The sequence below is a fragment of the Salvelinus sp. IW2-2015 genome, unplaced genomic scaffold (genome assembly GCF_002910315.2).
Source record: "Salvelinus sp. IW2-2015 unplaced genomic scaffold, ASM291031v2 Un_scaffold4531, whole genome shotgun sequence".
In the NCBI taxonomy this organism is placed as follows: Eukaryota; Metazoa; Chordata; class Actinopteri; order Salmoniformes; family Salmonidae; genus Salvelinus; species Salvelinus sp. IW2-2015.
In genome coordinates, this window is record NW_019945801.1 from 7532 (window position 1) to 21607 (window position 14076).

Sequence of the window (14076 nt, forward strand, 5' to 3'; positions counted from 1 at the left end):
GATAGTTTTGTAAGACTCTACCGGACCCGTAGCATTCACGTCTCTAGCCATGGAATGCTTTGAAATGCTGGTCATGCTCACATCAACACCATTATCCCAGAAACCCCTAGACCTACTCCAAATTTGCATACCGCATACCAACAGATCCACAGATGATGCCATCTCTATTGCCACTCCACACTCCTTTCTCATGGACCGGCCCTAAGTGCGAATTGCTATTTCATTGACTAGCTCAGACGTTCAACACCATAGTGCCCTCCAAAAAGCTCATCACTAAAGCTAAGGACCCTGGGACTAAAAACCTCCATCTGCAACTGGATCTGGACTTTCTGGACGGGGGCCGCCCCAAGTGGTAAGGTAGGTAACAACACAATCCGACACATTGATCATCAAAACACGGGGGCCCCTCACGGGTGCGTGCTCAGTCCTACTGTAACTCCCTGTTCACTCATGACTGCACGGCAGGCAACGAACTCCAACCCATCATTAAGTTTTCTGGATGTCAACAACAGTGGTAGGCCTGATCACTCGACACGACGAGACAGCCTTTAGGGAGGAGGTCAGAGACCTGACCAGTGGTGCAGAGGACATACAAACCTCTGCCCTCAATGTGATCAAAGACAAAGGAGATGCTTGTTGGACTACAGGAAAAAGAGGACCGAGCCACACCCCCATTCTCATCGAGACGGGGGCCTGTAGTGGACAGCTTGAGCAGCTTCAAGTTTTCTTGGCGTCCACATAAACACAAACTAATATGGTCCTAAGCACACCAAGATAAGTCGTGAAGAGGCACGACAAAACCTATTTCCCCCTTTGGCGTGGGTTTCCTCAGATCCTCAAAAAGATTTTACAGCTGCAGCATCGAGAGCATCCTGACGGCTGCATCACTGCCTGGTATGGCAACTGCTCGGCTCCGAACCCGCAAGGCACTAACAGAGGGTAGTGCGTTACGGCCCGTACATCACGGGCCAAGCTTGCCTGCATCCAGGACTCTATACCAGGCGGTGTCAGAGGAAGGCCCTAAGAATTGTCAAAAGACTCCAGCCCACTCTAGTCATAGACTGTTCTCATCTACTACCGCACAGGCAAGGTACCAGAGCGCCAAGTCTAGGTCCACGAGGCTTCTAAACAGCTTCTACCCCCAGCCATAAGACTCCTGAACAGCTAATCAAATGGTAATCCAGATAATTTGCACCCCCCCCACACGCTGCTATCTCGTTAATTATCTATGCATAGCCATTAACAACACTACCTGCAATGTACATAATATCTCAACTACCTCGACACCGGTGCCCCCAGCACATTGACACATTGACATCGTTACCTGTACCCTGTAATATAGCCCCGCTAATTGTTTATTACTGCTGCTCTTTATATTTGTTAATTTCTTACTTTCTTTTTTTTTAAATTCTTTTTATTTTTAGTTTTTCTTAAAAAACTGCGGGTCGTTGGTAAGGGCTTGTAAGTAAGCATTTCACTCTACACTGTTGTATTCGGCGGCATTGTGACCAAAAATAATCAATTTGATTTGAATCTAGGATCAGTCGGATGTATCATATGCAAGAAGCCATAAAACAGATTTGGTGAACTACTGGTGCGGAATGATGGAGCTTACATGAATGTACCTGTAGTAGTGGACCTACTGTCAGGCTGATGGAGTTTTACATGGATGTACGCCTGTAGTAAGTGGAACCTATTTGGGGCTGGTGGCATCTGGTGTTTCCTGGCATGGTTTCGAGGCCCTGTTTTACAAATCTTGTGATCAATGACTGTGGTGGTGTCAAAGGACACTGGAAAATGAATAAAGTTAACTTCATAAGCTTTTTTGGTTAATGTTGCCTACGCTCGGGTTGGTGGAAAGCAACAAAAATGCTAGGTTGAAAGGTTATTGTGGGAGAAGGCAAAAGAGATAATGCGGGTAACAGATGTTACTGTTGACATTCTGAACAATCCTAAGGGTTGGAGTGTTTCAGCATGAATAGATAAAGTTAAATGGGTTGGGGATGGGGTTTTTGGGGGGGGGGGGGGGTGTAGAAGTTTAGGGATCTATTTGGTTTTGATTTTGTTTTTGGTTTTTATTTCATGATAGTACAGACAATTGGGCAAATCAAGATTGATAGTACATTTCCCAGCAACAGTAGGTGGCGGCATGCACTTTAAACGTTTGTTTCGGCTCCCCATGATATCATAGAAGAAGATGTGGAGAAGACGATGATATGATGTGGAAGGAGGGAGAGGTTAATCAAGCTTGAATATTATGGGGAATGGAGGAAGAATGTACAACTGAAATAAAGGATTTCTGTTTTGGAAGTCTATCCAGGTGAGGGTGAGAAAGTCCACTATCAAGCCAGCTACCTGGTGGATAAATGGTACACCACAGGGGAGCGTGATTTAGTCCTACTGTTTGTTCTCAATCATGATATTAATGTTTAACCTCAGGTACAGCTGGATATTGGGAGGGTCGTTACTTGCAGATGATGGTGCCGATTATGGAAGAAGGGAAGAAATGTGCCATCATAGTCAGGAAGTACAGGAAGCAATAGATGGAGGTAGAGCGGTGGCCATTAATGTGGGGATTCAGGTTCTCTAGAGAAAAATCAGAAGTGTTTCTTTACAGGAAGAAGGTGGGAGATGAGGTTATGCCTTGAGGTTTTGTTGGGGAAACTGGAGAGTGTGGGGTCTTCAGGTTCTTGGGGTGTAAACTAGACTGACCTGGCAGAAACAATTGAGAGAGTGGTGAGAAAGTGTAAAAGGTGCTGAATGTCTCATCCTACAGGCATGCTGGGACATGAAAAGACGAACACAACTTTGGGTGGTGGTAATACCGCAGGCCAAAGAGAAGGGGAAAGGAGGGGAGATAGGACTGTATGGAAAGGGAGTTTAGTCCAATGGTAGGCTTTTCATGTAAAACCACCAATGGCTACTCCACTTCCAGTAGTTGATCTTAGAAGTGTTTGGGAAAACATAGTGTTGAGCCCATCTGATTGTTTAAGCAGACATCTGGGTTTTTTTATTTTTCCTTTCTTTAACTAGGTAAAGTCAGCGTAAGAAACAAATTCTTATTTTCAATGACAGCCTAAGAAGCAGTGGGTTAACTGCTTGTTCAGGAGCAGAACAACAGAATTTTTACCTTGTTCAGCGTCAAGGGAGGCTGATTTGCAATCTCAGCAACCTTTCGTTACTAGTCCAACACTCTAACCATCGGCTACCTGCACCTCCTGTCCTGGATATTGTGTATCAGGATTTTGGTATCCATGTTACACAGATGGTTCAAAAGAGTCAAAGCATTTGTAGTGCAGGAAATGTGGGTGGAAGTCAGGAAACGTAATTACAGATCCCTATGCTGTATATACGGCACATTGATGGCCATACCTGTTGGTCTTGAGTGGTGGAGGAAGTCAACCCAGAAAGAGGATTATTTTGCTCTGATTCTTTTGGTGCAGTGTTAATTAGTCTCCAGTCCTTTAGATCACGTAGTCAGAACAAGACCCTGCTTTTATGAGGTTGCTACAACTTGCAGATTGACAGAGGGTAATACAAGATAAGAATTTTTACTTGGGTCCCAGCCATGTGGGGTGGAAGGACGAGGCAGTTGATGTACTGCTAAACAAGCACTAAGAAAATGGGATGTTGTAGTTGAATGAGCAAGGCAGAGGCAAAAGACTGATATGGACAGTGATGGTGCAGAGATGGCAGGAGCAGTGAATAAAGAATACTAAGGCAGGCATTTATTTCAAGTACAGAGGAAAGTCGGGAGGGGAGTACGGCAGGAAGGGACAAGAAGAGAGAGGCTATTTTTTAGCAAGATTAGGGTGGAGACAACAGCCGGTTAAATTTAGACTTAAATGTGACAGGAAGTGGTGTGTATTGCAGGAAGACAGAGACCGGGAGCTATCGTACAGTGCGGGGCAAGTAATCAGAAGGGAAAGAAGAGCTGATATCTAGTATGAGGGAGAAGGGGATACCCAGGAAATTATTTAAAGAGTGGATTGAAGTAGAAGTCATTAGATATAGTTCAAATATTTTCTATTTTTCTGGAACGGGGCTGTCAGATAGGATTTAGTTTTTCTCTCTGTCGTCACACTCCCAGTACAGTAAGGTGGCGGTAATCGCACCACAACGTTGATGCCAACGCGCCCGATAATCTCCACGAAGAAAGAAGTAGTAGTAGTAGTAGGTGGCGATAATGCAAACTTTTATTGGATGCCATCCACTGTTAAACCTCACCGAAGAAGAAGTGGGTATCGCTTGAAAGCTGTCAAGGGCGGAAAGAACGAAAAGACGTCACAAAACGATTCTAGCCACTTCGTAAGTACTGGTCGCTTAATTATCATCGACAAGTTATATTTCTGGTAAATAATGACTACAGTAACTAGCTAGCTGAATCACGGGGGGATGGATTATATACAAAAATGTACGAATACAGAACTTGATTACATTTAGTAGCTAGCGTTTACAGTACTAGCTAGTACAGCCGGGTTAGCAAACGTGCTAGCTAACGTTAACTGTTATGTTTTTTAGCTATCTAGCTATGATGCCATAGTGTTAATTTATTATTATTATTTGCTATGTTATTTAAGAAAGCCTAGGTAGTTAACTATAGGTAGTATTATTCGAGGTGTTCGGATAAATAATAGCTAACCGTAGCTAGCTAATCTAACCTAAACTTGCTGATTTATTCACACTAACGTTAGCTAGTTTTTGATGCATGGTTTGGAAAGCGCGACAACAAATTAAGTCTTCTCTCCTGCTCTGTGGATAGAGGGCCGAGTTCAACCTCATGTTGACACAACGACGTGTCCAGGGCTTTAAAATAATAGGACAATCATCTCGCAAGATATAACATTGGTTTGATGAAAAACTACTGCGTGGCATCTGTTTACAACTGTGTGTTCACTTAGCCCTATAAATAGTATGCGAAATTCATTTAATAACAAATATTACATTTGGATGTAAATTGGTTTATTTATGTTATGCTTTAATAGACATTCATTACACACACAATACTATATGTAAATTGTTTTATTAGTATCATGAATTTGGTCATGACTCTCAGTTCCTTACACATAAGTTAATTGGACGGAAGGTGTCTTCTGTATGTGGTGTAAATAAAGCATTTAAAATATATATAATATTTATTATAAAACGTTAAAATTGAGACACTTTTTTTGGGGTGGGAGGGGTCAGGTGTTCCACACGGCCATATTCCATGTTACACTGCGTGATATGGAAAGACAGAGGGACCACCTGTGCTAATTAGCTATCTAGAATGTCAGAACACCTGTGGTGTAACGAAGGCAGCGAGGAACTTACTGGAAAAATATTGTTGCTGCACGTATAAAAGCCGTTTGAAACAGTGTAACAGTAAGTGTATTTGCATTTGTGAAATATATTGATCTTGATATGAAACGTAGAGGGCTTTAAGTTTCTAGACTGTATCGCAAGTGACAATTGATTCAAGTTTAGATGGAGTGATAGGCTTGTTTTGGCTGTAGTCAGTCTACCTCTGAAAATAACATAAGGTCATGGACCTCAGGGGTTAACGATAGGCTCCTAAGAGTACATCATGGGCTGAATTTGGCAATAACCTGTTTATAGGACTAAGTGTTCTGTGCAGCCATCAAGTCAGCAACATCAGATTGATTTTTTATATTTAGCTAGTGATTGGTACATTCTTTGTTAACCTGACATTGATATGGAATAAGCCTAAATCTTAAATGGAAAAAAAAGCAAAAAAGGGATTTTTTTTTTTTTTTTAATTTCAACTCTATTGGACTCTTACCTGCCATTCATTGGATGGCACCGCACGGTAATAAACTTATTTGTACGTTGTCTGATATGATGTTCCTACTGGTAGTCTTTTCTAGTGTTAAGCCTAATGCCGCCTTATCACCGAGCAAAGTGTAGATTAGCCTGAGCCGGCACCATCGCCAGCCCGCGCGCGCGCTGCATGGCGATAGCTGGGAGTGTATTAAAAGGTGTAATAGAGGAGTTTAAACCCCAGCTCCAAAGCCCCTGGTAATCCCCTTAACTTAACTAGGAAAGAGTTTTACGCTTTACAATAAAACTGATGCCAAGATGCAAAAGGGATTTTCCTTATGGTTTTACCTGGGTTTTAATTAATACTATTTGATGCCATGTGTTCTAGACTGTCCTCCATTGTTGACAAGATAAGACTGGTTGTGTCTTTTACTTTGTTTTGTGCAGATTTGATAGAATTTGTGAAGATGAATCAACTCTCATTATGATTTTTCAGTTAGATTCTAGCCTATATGATTAGGCTAAAAAAATAAAATTTTTGAATGACCTCTGTTGGGGAACGTAGCCTAAACTAAAACATAATATAATGTGGTGGGCGGTTAGAATTGGATGTGAGAATTTATTGTAGTCTATACGTGTCCTGCCGCTGGTATGCTAACTGTGTCAAATACTCACATGGATGCCTAAATTGTCTTTGAGGCTTTTTCACGGCTAATAGTCACTGGTAACGGCAATCTAGCCTACCATTAAGTAATGTGCCAATGTAGCCATGGAACCTTTGCTACTTTCACCAGTCAGCAGAACTGAGCTTTGTATGGGAAGTTTGGGGGCAGATATCAAACAGCAGTGTTCTGTTTTGTGCCTAGCTTTCATTTAGTCAGTGCTGGCAGTACCGGATTCTTGTGTTGACATTTTCTGTCTCTCTATGAATGTGATTTTTAATGCAGCATCGTTCAAGTAGTAGAGTAATTAAGACCTGACTGGTTCTACACACTCCCTGCAGTTCCTCGTCTACCCCTACCTGTTCCTAATATAGTAGGTAATCACGTTTTAGGCTTCTCCATTTTCTTCGCTAGGTTTTTTTGTTGTTTGACATGTCCAGGCAAATGTAAAGATTCTTTTGTGGCAGTAAATTAGGCAAGGCATATTTTTTTGAAGTAGCCTGACTAGGCTATTCTATAATACCCAGTCAGGCACAGAATATTAGTAACAGTCTGTGAATACAGCTTCTCCTGATGGGAATCAACGGCTGGAATATTGTCTCTACAAGAGAGGCTTGTCTTCCAAAGTTCTGTATGATGTGGCAGGTTGTAATGAGTGGTAACAGCTAAACGGAGAGCTTAGTAATGCGGCCGATGTAGGCCCAGTGCTGGCTCTGTCATGGGACACCGAACCTGCAACACAGTTTCAGCGCTGATGTCAAATCATCCACACAAGCCACATACAACAGATGGTGTTCTTCAGAGGTTTTCCACGCCCTGATTGCAGGATTTTGCTGATGTCAGGGCAGGCGGTGTACATTTAGTGTTTGGGGGGAATTGGACGCCTCCTCATGCCATCGGCTGTGTGCTCTTAACAAGATGCAGCTGGTCCACACTCCTGGGCGTCCGGACGCAGTGTTCAGTTTTAAAGAGCAATTATCAGTATGGAACTGGGCCTTTTAGCTCCCCCGCGTTCGTAATATGGGATGCTGTTGGGAATCCTATGGCCAGTGTCCAAACTTTTTATAGTCCGTACCCTTCAAACATTCAAACCTCCAGCTGCGACCCCTCTGCACCAGGGTCAAGAGCACTCTCAAATGTTGTTTTTTTGGCCCCATCATTGTAAGCCTGCACACACATTATACAATGGCATTATTAAACAATAAAGAATGAAGTGAGTTTGTCACAACCCGGTTCGTGGAAAGTGACAGAGCTCTTATAGGACCAGGCACAAATACATAATAATACATTTGGCTTTATTTAACCATCTTACTATAAAACCTTATTTGTTCATCGAAGATTATGAAGTAAACTCCACCACAAGGTCAAGAGAAGGGTGTGCTGAAAGGATGCTCATATGTGCAATGTTGGGTTGTATCGGAGAGCTCAGCCCCATTAATCCTTTTCCACGCAGTCTGTGCCTTGTTATTCCGTTTTCATGCCAGTGCGGGCCTGAGAATCCACTCTCACATAGGTTAACGTGGTTGCAAAGGGGCATCAGTGTCTTAACAGCGTGATTTTGCCAAGGCAGGAACTCTGAGCACAGCCCAATCCAGAAAATATGGCAGTGGCTCTGATTAAATTCCAATTTTACAAACGCGCTTGTTGTAATTTTCCGATGAGGCTCTCTTGTTCAGATATCAGTAAGTGGATTGGAGGCAGGGGATGGAAGCGATAACGAATCCAGTTTGTTTGTCATCCGTTTCAGGAAAAGTAATTGCGCACGCAACTCACTCAGGTGCTTCGCTGTATCACATTTAACAATTGTCCGTAAGCCTTGAAGTTAATTTTGCACACAAAATCATACAATGAATGGAAAGACCTGTGTGTTTGTCCTTGTTAATGCAGACAGAGAAGAGCTCAACTTCTTAAATCATAGCTCAATTTGTCCCGCACCATTAATATAGTTTGCGGAGAGTCCCTGTAATCCTAGATTCAGATCATTTTAGGCGAGAAAAAACATCACCCATGTAAGGCCAGTCAATGTGAGAAACTCGTCATCATGCAACCAGTCAGAGCAAGTGAAAATTATGGTCAGTAAAAATTTAAGCTTGTTTTCTCAATTTAAAAAACGTGTCCAATACTTTGCCCCTTGTAACGCAGCGGCAACTTCTGTATGTTGTAAAGCGTTACCATGGTCACTGTCCATATCATTGTCGTTGTGGCAGACAAATACACGGTATTTCACGGGCGCTTGCTTTAAAAAGTTTACCATTTTCACTGTAGTGTCCAAAACGTATTTCCCTTGGCAGCAAGAGCCTCTCAGTGGATGCTGCAGTGTACCCAAGTGGCGTCGGGAGCAACTGCTTGCACGTACGTTACCACTCCACTATGTCTCCCTGTCATGGCTTTTCTGCCATCATGTGCTGATACCAACACATCTTGACCACCAAAGTCCATTTGATGTCACAAAGCTGTGCAATACTTCAAAAAATCCTCTCCTGGTTTGCAGAAGAGGATGTCTTCCTTAATTGACAACCCATAAACGTAACGTACACATACCAGGAGCTGTGCCAGGCCCACCACGTCTGACTTATCCAGCTGTAACACATAGAATTCACTGGCTTGTACGCCAAGCAATAATTGTTTCAAAACATCTCCTGCCATGTCACTGATGCGTCGTGAAACAGTGTGTTGTTTGATGAAGGAATTGTCTGTRTTTTTTTTGCCTTTTCTCCCAGCATTGTCCCAGCCATATCKGCGGCAGCAGGAATAGTTAAGTCCTCCACAATAGTATGGAGCTTGCCTGTCCTAGCCACTCGGTAGCTCACCATATAAGACGCTTCTAGCACCTTCTTATTAATGGTATCTGTTGTTTTTATACATGTCTTACTACTTGAAAGTCATCTTAATTCTCGCTCAAAGAACACCTGTGGCTTATTTWWAAAATKGGCATGTTTTGTTTCTAAATGTCTGCGCAAGAGTGAAGGTTTCATTGAGTTGTGAGAGTACTTTTGCACATATACTGTAACACACTGTGGCTGAGGAAAGGCACTACTCCCAATATAAGTGAACCCCAAATCAATGTAGTTCTCATCATATTTGTGCCTCTTCGATCGTCCAACTTCATTGTCTGTTCGGTGCTTTCCCTGGTAAGGGGGCAGTAGCTCTTCGGCTGCATCAGATTCACAACTGTCAGTGACCATGCTAGCTGGTCTAACACATGTAGAATTACTGATGCTAGCATTGGATGTGCTCGTGGAAGCAGAACAACTTGTGTCGTCGACAGGTGCAGGTGTAGTACTGCTGGTAGTAGCAGTACTACCAGTAAAGCTGGTATGTGTCTCTATTGATGCAGGCCTTACTAAATGGACTGTTTGAAAATGTGAATTATTATTAGTTTATTTCAACTTTTTTATTGATTTTTGTAGTTACATGTGAATCACATTTTTATTTGGCGTACCCCTGACAGCATTGCGTGTTCCCCTGGGGTACCTGCTATTGAATATCCTCTATAATCTCTCTGTTTCATTTCTAGACTCTGTCAATCTTGGACAAGCATAGAGGAATGGGCTGTGGTCCCATTATAGTTGGATCTACCCCTACTAGTCCTGAGACCACACAAGGAGCCCAGCCCCAGGCCAGGCCCGAAACATGAGATCTYTAACCGCTGAGTAAAGAATGAGGCCTCAGCAACCCCACCCCAGAAACACCATCACCACTACTACTAACATAGTCTGTCACACACCTATTACAACTTAACCTCAACACATGCCCCCTGCCCCAGAACCAGCTCTTGTATCCCTTCCCTTCTCCTCACCAACCCATTCCACCCCAACCCAATACACCCCACAGAGCAGTTTAAGCCCACCTCGAGACTTGAGTCACCAGCCAATCAGCTCCTAGTAGGCCCTGTTGCGCTCCATCGCGGCCTCCCGGCGGTGTGTTGGTGTGCGAATTGGCGCGGCGGAACGCTGAGGGCTGCCGCGGGATTGTGATGTCAGAGCCCGCCAGCCGGGCGAGAGCCAGCACGCGCTCCCAGATCTTCGTGGCCTGAGAGGACGATGAGAGCGAGGGCCTGGAGGAACTACGACGGCTGCAGCATGAGGAACAGACATGGAGCTGTACGAGACGACGAGGACACAGACTCGGTGAGACCGCATGAGACGAGACTACACAAGATTACATCAGGCCTCATGATGTCACATATGAATCACCCGCATGAAAGTACATTAGACAACTGGCCCTGATATGGTAACCTCCATTACTATTACAGTTGAAGTCAGAAGTTTATCATACACTTAGGTTGGAGTCACAAAAACTCGTTTTTCAACCACTCCACAAATTTTTGTTTACAAACTATAGTTTGGCAAGTCGGTTAGGACATCTACTTTGTGCATGACACAAGTTAATTTTTCCAACAATTGTTTAAGACAGATTATTTACTTAAATTCACTGTCTCACAATTCCAGTGGGTCAGAAGTTAGCATACACTAAGTTAGACTGTGCCTTTAAACAACTTGGAAAATTCCAGAAAAATGATGTCATGGCTTTATAAGCTTGTGATAGGCTAATTGACATCATTTGAGTCAATTGGAAGTGTACCTGTGGGTGTATTTCAAGGTCTACCTTCAAACTCGGTGCTCTTGCTTGACATCATGGGAAAATCACAAGAAATCAGCCCAAGACCTCAGGGGGAAAAAGTCTGCGGTTAATCCTTGGGAGCAATTTTCTGCCTTGAAGGTATCACGTTCATCTGTACAAACAATAGTATGCAAGTATAAACACCATGGGACCACGCAGCCGTCATATCGCTCAGGAAGGAGAACGCGTTCTGTCTCCTACAGATGAATGTACTTTGGTGCGAAAAGTGCAAATCAATCCCAGAACAACAGCAAAGGACCTTGTTGAAGATGCTGGAGGAAACAGTACAAAAGTATTTCTATCCACAGTAAAACGGAGTCCTATAATCAACATAACTGAAAAGGCCGCTCAGCAAGGAAGAAGCCACTGCTCCAAAACAAGCCTAAAAATGCCAGACTAACGGTTTGCAACTGTACATGGGACAAAGATTGTACTTTTTGGAGAAATTACCTCTGGTCTGATGAAACAAAAATATAACTGTTTTGGCCATAATGACCATCGTTATGTTTGGAGGGAAAAGGGGGAGGCTTGTAAGTTGAAGTTGAAGCTTGCAACCGTGAAGCACGTGGGTGGCAGCATCATGTTGTGGGGGTGCTTTGCTGCAGGAGGACTGGTGCTCTTCACAAAATAGATTGCATCATGAGGAAGGGAAATGATGTGGATATATTGAGCAACATCTCAAGACATCAGTCAGGAAGTTAAAGCTTGGTCGCAAATGGATCTTCCAATGGACAATGACCCCAAGCATACTTCCAAAGTTGTGGAAAATGGTTAAGGACAACAAAGTCAAGGTATTGGAGTGGCAATCACCAAAGCCCTGACTTCAATCATATAGTAAATTTGTGGTCAGAACTGAGAAGCGTGTGCGAGCAAGGAGGCCTACAATCCTGACTCAGTTACACCAGCTCTGTCAGGAGGAATGGGCCAAAATTCACCCAACTTATTGTGAGAGGCTACCTGAAACGTTGGACCCAAGTTAAACATTTAAAGGCAGTGCTACCAAATACTAATTGAGCGTATGTCAACTTCTGACCCACTGGGAATTTGATGAAGAAATAAAAGCTGAAATAATCATCTCTCTATTATTATTCTGCATTTCACATTCTTAAAATAAAGTGGTGATCCACTGACCAGGAATAATTTACTAGGATTAAATGTCAGGAATTGTGAAAACTGAGTTTAAATGTATTTGGCTAAGGTGTATGTAAACTTTCGACTTCAACTGTAGATACCATCACAATGGAGGCTACAGATATTAGGCGCTAATTCCACAGCACAAAGATCATGTAAGGCCGCATGAGACTGCATGAGACTACCTCAACCGTAAAGCACTTGTGACAACTGTTATCCATTTCATGGACTAGTTGGTTGACTGGTTGTAAAGCTACTCAAGACTGTCGTCAATAGACAAAGTAGCCTACTCAATAAAGTGATCTCCCTCCCTCCCTCTCTCAGCCCCCGGAGGCACAGATCGGGTGGGGATCTGTTCCATGATGAAAAGTCACAGTCTAAGCATGACCCAGATCCTGGAGCGGCTGTGCAGGTTTGAGTACATCACTGTGGGTCATTCTCCCCGAGGACGTCATTCTCACGAGCCGTGGACAAATGGCCCTGTGTGACTGCCTCGTCTCTTCACTCCAAAGGTGGAATCCACACACACACACAAACACTCACACACACACACACAACCACACACACACACACACCCACACACCAACTCTGTTCGCTGATGAAATAACTATTAACTAAATTACCCCACCCATTATTCTATAGTCCAAAAAGTGATTACACATATTTAAACACAGTCACATGCCTACTTACATCATACACACACACACACACACACACACACACACACACACACACACACACACACACACACAGACCGCCCGTTCTCGTACCACGCTGTGTCAGCATTACTCGTCTTTAACCCAGCTTGAGTAATTCTGTCTGACACCACAACAGCCTGTTTTGACTATGTGACTAAATTTGCAACCATTGATTTTAGCAAAATGTTGGAGAAACCCAGTTGAACAATGTTTGCCCACTGGACTGTGTTCATTTCAATTACTTTCACTTGTCTGTCTTCATTAATGTGTCCCATTCTTGCCCCTGGCGAAGTTTGCACATACTGTGTGGCCTGCGTACAGGATTTGCTAACAGTTGGTKTTGCATTTGAATTTGTAGGATTCCCGCTGGACAAGGCAGTGAGCTACGCCAATCTCCGAAACCCACTGCTCATCAATGACCTGAACACACAGTACTACATACAGGACAGGTACAACCAAAACTAGAGMTGCATACTGTAGGGTTGTCATGACAACAGTATCACGATACTCCGATTCAGAAGTATCATGGCAAGCTAATAAAACAAGAAGCAGACTTCATTTCTTGTGAAAAACAGTCCTGATGTTGGGAAACAAACAGCCTTACTCTGTCACCCAGAGTCACGTGTTTATTATCCAAGCAATAGGACACACTATTTACCATATTTGCCATGTATCGGGACAGGGTTGTCCCGATACATGGCAAATATGGTAAATAGTGTGTCAGGATCTATACAGGATCTGTATAGAGAGGTTTAGCTATCACAGAGCATCATGGTTAATACTGTGCTGTTCTGGAGGTCTTATGTGGAATAAGGACCGTATGATGTTATATTGCTATTATGGTGATTACTGGTGGGGATGTGTGACCAGCATTGTTTGGACTGGTGTCACGTGGGGACGTTTGGACTGGTGTCACGTGGTGGCGTGTGCAGTCTTAGATATACAGTGTTCATGTTAAGTGAGATGGCTGACTATCTCACCTGAATGTTATGTTTTGTCTGTTTTGTAGGAGGGAGGTGTATCGTATCCTGCAGCAGGAAGGCATCGATCTGCCACGCTACGCTGTGCTGAACCGCGACCCAGATAAACCAGACGGTCAGTGTGCGGTCCCCAAAGGTCAAGCGTTGACGGTCCCATCAGGAATGGTCAATATTCTGTCCCTGTCGCCTCTACTGGTGCTATAGCTTTCTTGTCACTCTTAA

General features: G+C 43.4%; 1 pseudogene; it reads left to right on the forward strand.

Moving 5' to 3' along the window:
• Nucleotides 1-231: 231 nt before the first annotated feature.
• LOC112077402 (inositol hexakisphosphate and diphosphoinositol-pentakisphosphate kinase 2-like) overlaps nucleotides 232-14076 on the forward strand; it is a 33135-nt pseudogene continuing 19290 nt past the window's right edge.